The sequence below is a fragment of the Candoia aspera genome, chromosome 2, assembly GCF_035149785.1.
Source record: "Candoia aspera isolate rCanAsp1 chromosome 2, rCanAsp1.hap2, whole genome shotgun sequence".
In the NCBI taxonomy this organism is placed as follows: Eukaryota; Metazoa; Chordata; class Lepidosauria; order Squamata; family Boidae; genus Candoia; species Candoia aspera.
The window spans coordinates 140,143,936-140,151,439 of NC_086154.1; positions in this window are offsets into that span (position 1 = coordinate 140,143,936).

Here is a 7,504-nt window from a genome sequence, read left to right on the forward strand (position 1 = left end):
GGAGAAATGGTAAGACAATTAATTGCTGGCAAATGAGGCTGGAGTTTAGCAGCTTGTAAGTTGGGAAGACCCCTGGCCACCTACTGACTTTGGTTGAGCAGAAGTGAACAGCAGCAGCAAAGGAGTGTGTGGCAGGCTGGGGTAGCATTGCAGTGATCGAGTCTATGAGGTTGGCACAAGAGGATATGCTACTGTCCATAACTCATGATATAATGGGATTATTAGGGGGACCGGGGGCTGTGTCTGGGTACTCAGTGTCACTTCTCTATGAACCATGATATATTTAGGAGACTTTAGGTCATGCATAGGGTCCCCCTTTTCAGGGGAGATGGGTGGTGATAAAATTTGAAAATAAGTAAATAAATAAATAGCTCAGCATTTGGGACACTGAAATCAACACATTTGGAAGGCACCAAGGTGAAGCCTTTTTTAGGTACCTACCCCTCCAACACAAATACCTTTAAAAGGACAGGGGAGGGCCTAATCCTTCCACTTATTCTATGCTAGGGAATCTTTCTCAAAGCCCTACCTTATTGGAATCATTATTTCCAGGCTATGGAGGGAGATTCTCCAACAAAATAGTCCTTTGTGTTAGTTCAAGACGCCGGTCCTCAGCAAACCCTGTGAAGAAAACCCCACCCCTGCTGGCCTTTCAAAAGGCCCTGAAAACATGGTTTTGCCTGTGGGCAAGGGGACCAGGGAATGTGGCGAAGTAAGCCCAGTGGTTGTATTGAATGTTAAATGTGATTACCTCGACTATGAATTTTATGATTTTTAATTATGTTTTTTAATATATTTATATGCTTTTATATTGTTGTTTCTTTGCTTTTTTTTTTTTCTTGGTTTTTAAATTGTTCTTTTTGTATTGTTCTTTTTTGTTCTTTTTATATTTGTTTTAATTATTTAAAAAGTCTTATAGGAGAGATGGGCAGCTATATGCATTTGAGTAATAAATAAATAAATAAAAGACAAAGGACAAATAAATAAATAAAGAACAAAGGACATCATCTGAAACTAGGCTGGAAGGACAGGATAAGATCCTAACTGGGAACAGGCAGCTGGTAAACTGAGAGCCATATGGGACCCAAAGATGCACTTAAGAGAGCAGAAGCTGGACCAGGAATGGGGTCCCAGTCTACCCTCAGCCGCAGATACTCAGTGTGACTTTGGGCCAGTTGCACTGCCTCTCAGCCCAAGTGACCTCACAGGGTTGTTATTGTAGGCAAAAATAGAAAGAGGGAGCACTATGCGCACCACTTTGGTTTCTCAGTGACAGGTAGGATATTAAATAAATAAATAAATAGCACTACAGCCTCCTCTAGAAAGAGAAGAGGACCAACCACCAACTGACAAGGCAACTGGAAAAAGCAGAGCAGGAGTCAAAAAGCAAGTGCCAAGGGAATCCATTCCCATCACAGAGGTCTGGGACATGACAGGCTATCCAAGCAGTGAGATGTGACTGCCCCAAGTTCTCACTGAACCACAACTGGGCTTAGTTGCTGTCACCCGGAGCCAGACCCGTGCGCAGGCATCCCTGCCCACAGCCCAGTCTGGGAAGCAGAAAGTGCAAGTTCCTTGCCAGTTACAGAAAGACTTTCTCTAGGCGCTGAAATCTGACACTTGGTTGCTAGCTAATAAAGACACTGTTTCTTTTGAAAACGGTCTGGCATGGGTGCAACACCGCCTTTATGTACCCGAAACTTTAAGACTTGACATTTTACAGCGTTCCCATGATGATAAACTTGCTGGGCATTTTGGTTTTGATAAAACATTGCATTTGGTTCATCATCAATTCTGGTGGCCTACCTTGAGATGCAATGTAAAAGACTATGTGGCTTCCTGTCCTGTTTCTGCAATGTCAAAATGTAAAGGGGGGAAACCGCAGGGGCTTCTGCAGCCTGTGGCCAGCCAGTCCTGTCCCTGGGATGAGATTTCTATGGATTTTATTGTGGATCTTCCTCCCAGTCAGAAGAAAACTGTCATTTGGGTTGTAAAAGATTTTTTTTCCAAACAGGCCCATTTCATTCCATGTGCGTCCATCCCATCGGCCCCGCAATTGGCGCACCTATTTCTCATCCACATCTACCGTCTCCACGGTAGCCCCTCCCGTTTGGTCAGCGACCACGGGACACAGTTTACTTCCCAGTTTTGGAAATCATTTTTAAAATTGATTGGCACCAAACAGGCGCTGTCCACCTCGTCCCATCCTGAGACTGACGGATCTACTGAGATTTTAAACTCCACCCTTGAACAATTTCTTAGAGCATACATTAACTACCATCAGGACAATTGGGTGGAGTTACTGCCTTTTGCTGAAGTGGCTTACAACAATGCTGTCCATCAAAGTACCGGGCAAACCCCTTTTCGTGTGATTTCTGGTCACGACTTTGTTCCCATCCCTGAACTGCCACAACCCCCTTCCCAAACATGTTCTGCCTCTGACTGGGCTGTTAAGCTTGCTGATTCCTGGCCGGTGATTCAACAGGCTTTGGCTGATGCCCAGGCTACTTACAAGTTTCAAGCCAATAAGCATCGTTCTTTGCAACACGATTTCAAGATTGGGGATCAAGTGTATCTATCTACCAAATTCATCAAGTCACCACAACCCTCTAAAAATCTTGCTCCCAAGTTCATTGGTCCTTTCCCTATTGTTGGTCTTATCAATCCAGTTACTGTTAAGTTGGACCTGCCTCACAATTTAAAACGCTTGCACCCTGTTTTCCATTGCAGCTTGCTCAAGCCTGTCCACCACTCCTCCCGCTGGCATCCCCAACCTCCTCCTCCTGCTCTGATCATGATTGACGGCCAACAGCACTTTGAGGTCAAGGAGGTCGTTGATTCTTGCAAGCTTCGCGGCACCCTCCAGTACCTGATCAGATGGAAACACTTTCCTCATCCTGAATGGGTGTCTGCTCGCCACGTTAATGCTCCTGATTTAATTCGCCGTGTCCACTTGGCTTACCCTTTGAAGCCTGCTGCTTAGTGTTTTCTTTCTTTTGGGGGCGCAGTATGTCATGTTCACTGATGTGCACTGTACATCGTAACGTTTCACATGTCATGGCGCTGGCGCGCGTTTCTGTTTGGGAAGGAGCTGTTGTGAAACCTTGTACCAAGCTCTGGATCTATGTTCATTTCACTGGAATGTGTTTGGGTTATGTGTTCTGCTCAAGGACTTTTCCCGCGGACCATCAGAAGCCGTTAGGAGCACCTGGGATTGTGAACTTGGGAAGATTCTACCGGGGGAGGGATCTCATTTGCACTGAGGGTTTTTAGTTTGGATTTGGCACACTTTTATCATTCTCAGCTTTCTTTGTGATCCTGCATACTATTCTTTAATAAATCAGATATCTTTGAATTCCTGCTCATGAGTCTGAGAGTGTTTTAGAATAGGCATTCATTACACCATGATTATAATACTATATTACACTGCTGATAATTGCTACCATAAACAGCTTTGGGATTTTAATGCAACACAAAAGAGGATCTACATTTGATTAAAGTAAATTAAAATGTATTCTTGCTGTGTCCACTGAATGCCCAATGAGGTTTTGTTTTATATAAATGTGCACAGGTGTGTACTACAAGTAAATCAAATCACAAGTAAACTTGTGCATTTCTAGCTACCTGACATATCCCATGAATTTCTCACTGTAGATCTGTCTTGCTTATTTGCAGAAACCCTTTACTGTTTTTCACTTATCTTCTTCTTTTGAAAGGCAAACATTTAGAAATATCCCCAGGACTGGACAAGGACTGGAGAGACCTGAGTTCAAGCAAATCCCTCTTTGCAAAGAAAACTTTCTGGGTGAACTTGGGGCAATCACCAACTCAGCTTGAATTATCTCACAGGATAGTGAGAATAAAATCTGTGGGGAGAGTTAGGTCACCTCAGGTTCTGTCAACTAAAGGTGGGGCTTACTACATTAATAATATATCACTGCTTTTTCTTCCTCACCTGCTCCCACCCCCCAATGAATTTTACTTTAAACATAACATACACACACCATTTTGTGTCCCAATGTGTCCCAAATGAATCCAAGATGCAACCTTGGCTCAAGTGCTTAAATCCTGAGAATGCTTTCACATCAGAAACACCAAAGCCAGCAAGACAACACAACGTTCGGTTTAGTGAGTTACTGATACAGATATAAGCTACAAGTTGAATTAGATTTCCAACCTTTCAGTAAGCAGCTGACCCACATCAACCTTCAGGTAGCAGGACACTGGACTTGTTCAATATCTGCTCATGGCAAGACCCGTGCAGGTTTTTCCCTGCACTGGGGACAGTAAAGGCTAAACCGCACATATCATCTCCTAATTAGCACTGATAAGATAATTAGGAAGGGGGAAGTGAGATGTAACAGGAAATGGGAGTCAGGTTAAGGGACTTCAACATATTGTCCTCTGCAGCCGAACAGGTTGGGAAGTTTGTGTACTGCTACTTCCATTTACAGAAAAGCTTTTACTTGCTCCATGGAAAGTTTTTCTTCCAGGACAAATAGCAGGCATGGGGATCTGAACTAGAAATACCCCAGCATCCAGTCTCAAAGGAAATATAACTCTATGAGAAGCTCAAGAATACTGTTGTTGCAATGCAATGGAGAAGGAAATGCCAACAGAAAGGGGGTTGCATTGAGTAGGGCCAAATGGCTAACAAGTATTCCTTTAAACCAGGGGTCCCCAAGCTCTTCAGCTCACTGACTCCTTCAGGAAGTTTCAGTCTGTTCATCAGCCCCAAACGTTGATACTGACCACTTTGGAGAACCCTGCTTTAAACACATTCAGTTCCACAAGACAGCATCTTCAGAAGGAGACATAATATGCTAAGCATTTTGGGGAGAAATGAGATGGGTGTAGAGCTGTACATAGTCTGTGCTAGTTTTTGTTGGCTTCTGCATTTGAAGAATCTTTCATCTTTCACTTTTTTAAAAAATAAACTGGTTTTACTCTTAATGGCCGAAAATAGTCTTGAAGTATAACCAGGGATTAATCTTGTATATTCTTAGAAGCCAAAAGAACATTTTTTTTTCTAGTAATAATGGGAAGGGGCTTTAAAACTGTCTCTGTCTTTCCAGCAGAAGCAGAGTAAAACAAAGGTAGGTTAAGTAGAGACCCATATGTGTACTTTGCCCAGTTCACACAATTTTGTTTTACTTGGCAGAATTAGAACTTACTCATCTAGGTCTTTTCCTCCCATTTTTCGTGCCAAATAAACAAAGCTCCATGTATAATCTATTCAGGCAATTGTTCTAAGAATACTGCTGTCTGTATTATCATAATTCCCCTCAAGAAGTGAAAGTAAAAATAACTTCAGAACATCTGTGCAGGACAAGCAAATTAGCACCACTTTCGAATGCACACAAGTCCACCTGTGTGTAATCTGCACCTACATGTACCTCAGTAGGCTGACAACCAATGTTAAACCCACCCAGACGGACCCACAGGTTCTGGATGCATCTCCCACTAGATAATGGAGAATACTGTAGTGAAATGCTTCTTCTATGAAGACTCCTGAGTCCCCTGTGGGTATACAGTGATGCACAGCCAGGTATTGGCCCCTGTCCACAACAGTGGCTCAGCAGAACCCAGCAGCTGTCTTTGCAAAGAGCAGAGCCCAGGATCAGAGGCACAAGACAGACTATAGAAAGAAGAGAGTCATGATGTAACTTTAGAGAAAGAGGTTAAAATTGTACTTATAATAGCACTTATAACTGCAAATTATAACTGTGAAGAATATCGGAAGCCACTTCCTTATACCTTTATATCTTTCTTTATATTGTTCTCTTTTTTTTCTTCTACTTTCTTATTCCACTTTTAGCTTTTTCCGTTATTTCTCTCTCTCTCTTTTGTTTTCTCTGTTCTACATTACTTTGCATTAGTTCTTATTATTGCTATTAAAACTTTTAATAATAGAGATAGACAGATAGAGAGATGTGGTGCCAAGTGACAGCAACATCAGGAAGAAGGAGTGTGAGAAGCTGGTGAAGTACCAGGGCCTGAAGGAGGAACTAGAGAAGATGTGGAAACTGAAGGCCAAAGTGGTCCCAGTGGTGGTAGGAGCACTTGGGGCTGTGCAGAACCCTCAAACTCCCAGGCCTCTGGTAGAGGACCGGAGGTTGAGGAAGACACGCACCACCCATAGGGGCAAGAAGGGAATTTTTATACATACATACATGCATGCATATAGGATCAGAGGCACTAAGAGAACCCAACTGGAGACCTTTTGAAGATGATACAAGATAGAAGCGAGGGTGGAAGGAGAGGAAGAGAAAGAGCACTCCCCAAGAAGAAGCAGCACAGCTGCTTCCTTGGAAGATGACCCTACAGGGCGAATGATCCAGACCTAAACAGGAAAGGTTATTTCAAGAATGTAAAGATTGAGCCCCAGACATCAGATTATGGGAGTTGTACTCCCTCAGGCCCAAATAGAAGGCACCAGGTTGGGTAAGTCTTTTGAACGCTCGCTCTCTTAGGATGAGACAGATGATGCTAAAAGCAGGAGGGGTCCCCAGAAGTGGTGGACGAGGCAAGCAACCCCAGGTCTCAAGTCCCAAAGCCAATCCTCTGGGAAAGATACTGGGAGACGTTCCCTCCGACCACTTACACGAGGAATAGCCAGAGGAGAAACAGGGGAAGAAAGGGACTGACTCCTCTTCGACCTGTCCTGGATAAAACACCTGGAAGGGAAAGAGGGAGAAAGCGGAGGAAGAAAATACAGGTGGAGGGACAGAGCCGGAGCCGGAGCCAGAAGATAGAAATAGGTACCGGGGAGTATGAAGAGCATTCGCATTAGAGACAAGAAAGGGTCTGCGCTGCTTCAGAAGATCGCCGCTCATCGCAGAACCCGCAAGGACGCAAAACCAAGAAGCGACCACGACTGCCCCGCCGGGCAGATCCCGCCCCGCCACACTCACCTGCGCAGTCGACCGCCTGCCTAACCGCGAAGCCGGGACGCCAAATTCAAGCCGCTCCAGCGCACGCAGCCGGCCCCCGCGTGCGCCCATTGGCTGGAATCCAACGAGGCCTTCCACAATTGGCCCCATGACAAGGAGACCAAAGCTGGGGGCGGTGCTTAGGACGGAGAAGGAGCGTGGCGGGATGGGATCACGAATCCAGGGACAGGTTGCTTTTGGCCCCCTCTGTAGTGGACGTGGCGGGCGGGAGGACGGAGGGACCCTGACCCACATTTTCAGCTCCCCAAGCGAGGCGCAAAGAGGAATCTATTCCGCTTCATCACTCGCGCCGGGGTTCAACTCGGTAGCGAATTTGAAAGCTCGGAATCCGGGCATGGGGAGAGCTGCGTTCCCTCCAAACCAACAAGGCGATTGTTTTATTAACCAGCGATTAGCCCAACATTCTGCACCGGTTTAACCATTTGCCTGGCCCCACAGACCAATCCCTATACCTTTTCGCCCTCATTATTTCCTTTCTTCGTTCCAGTGGTGTCATAACAGATAGCGCTTGGCTCATGCTTTGCTCTTTACCTCAACCTCCAAATACCTTG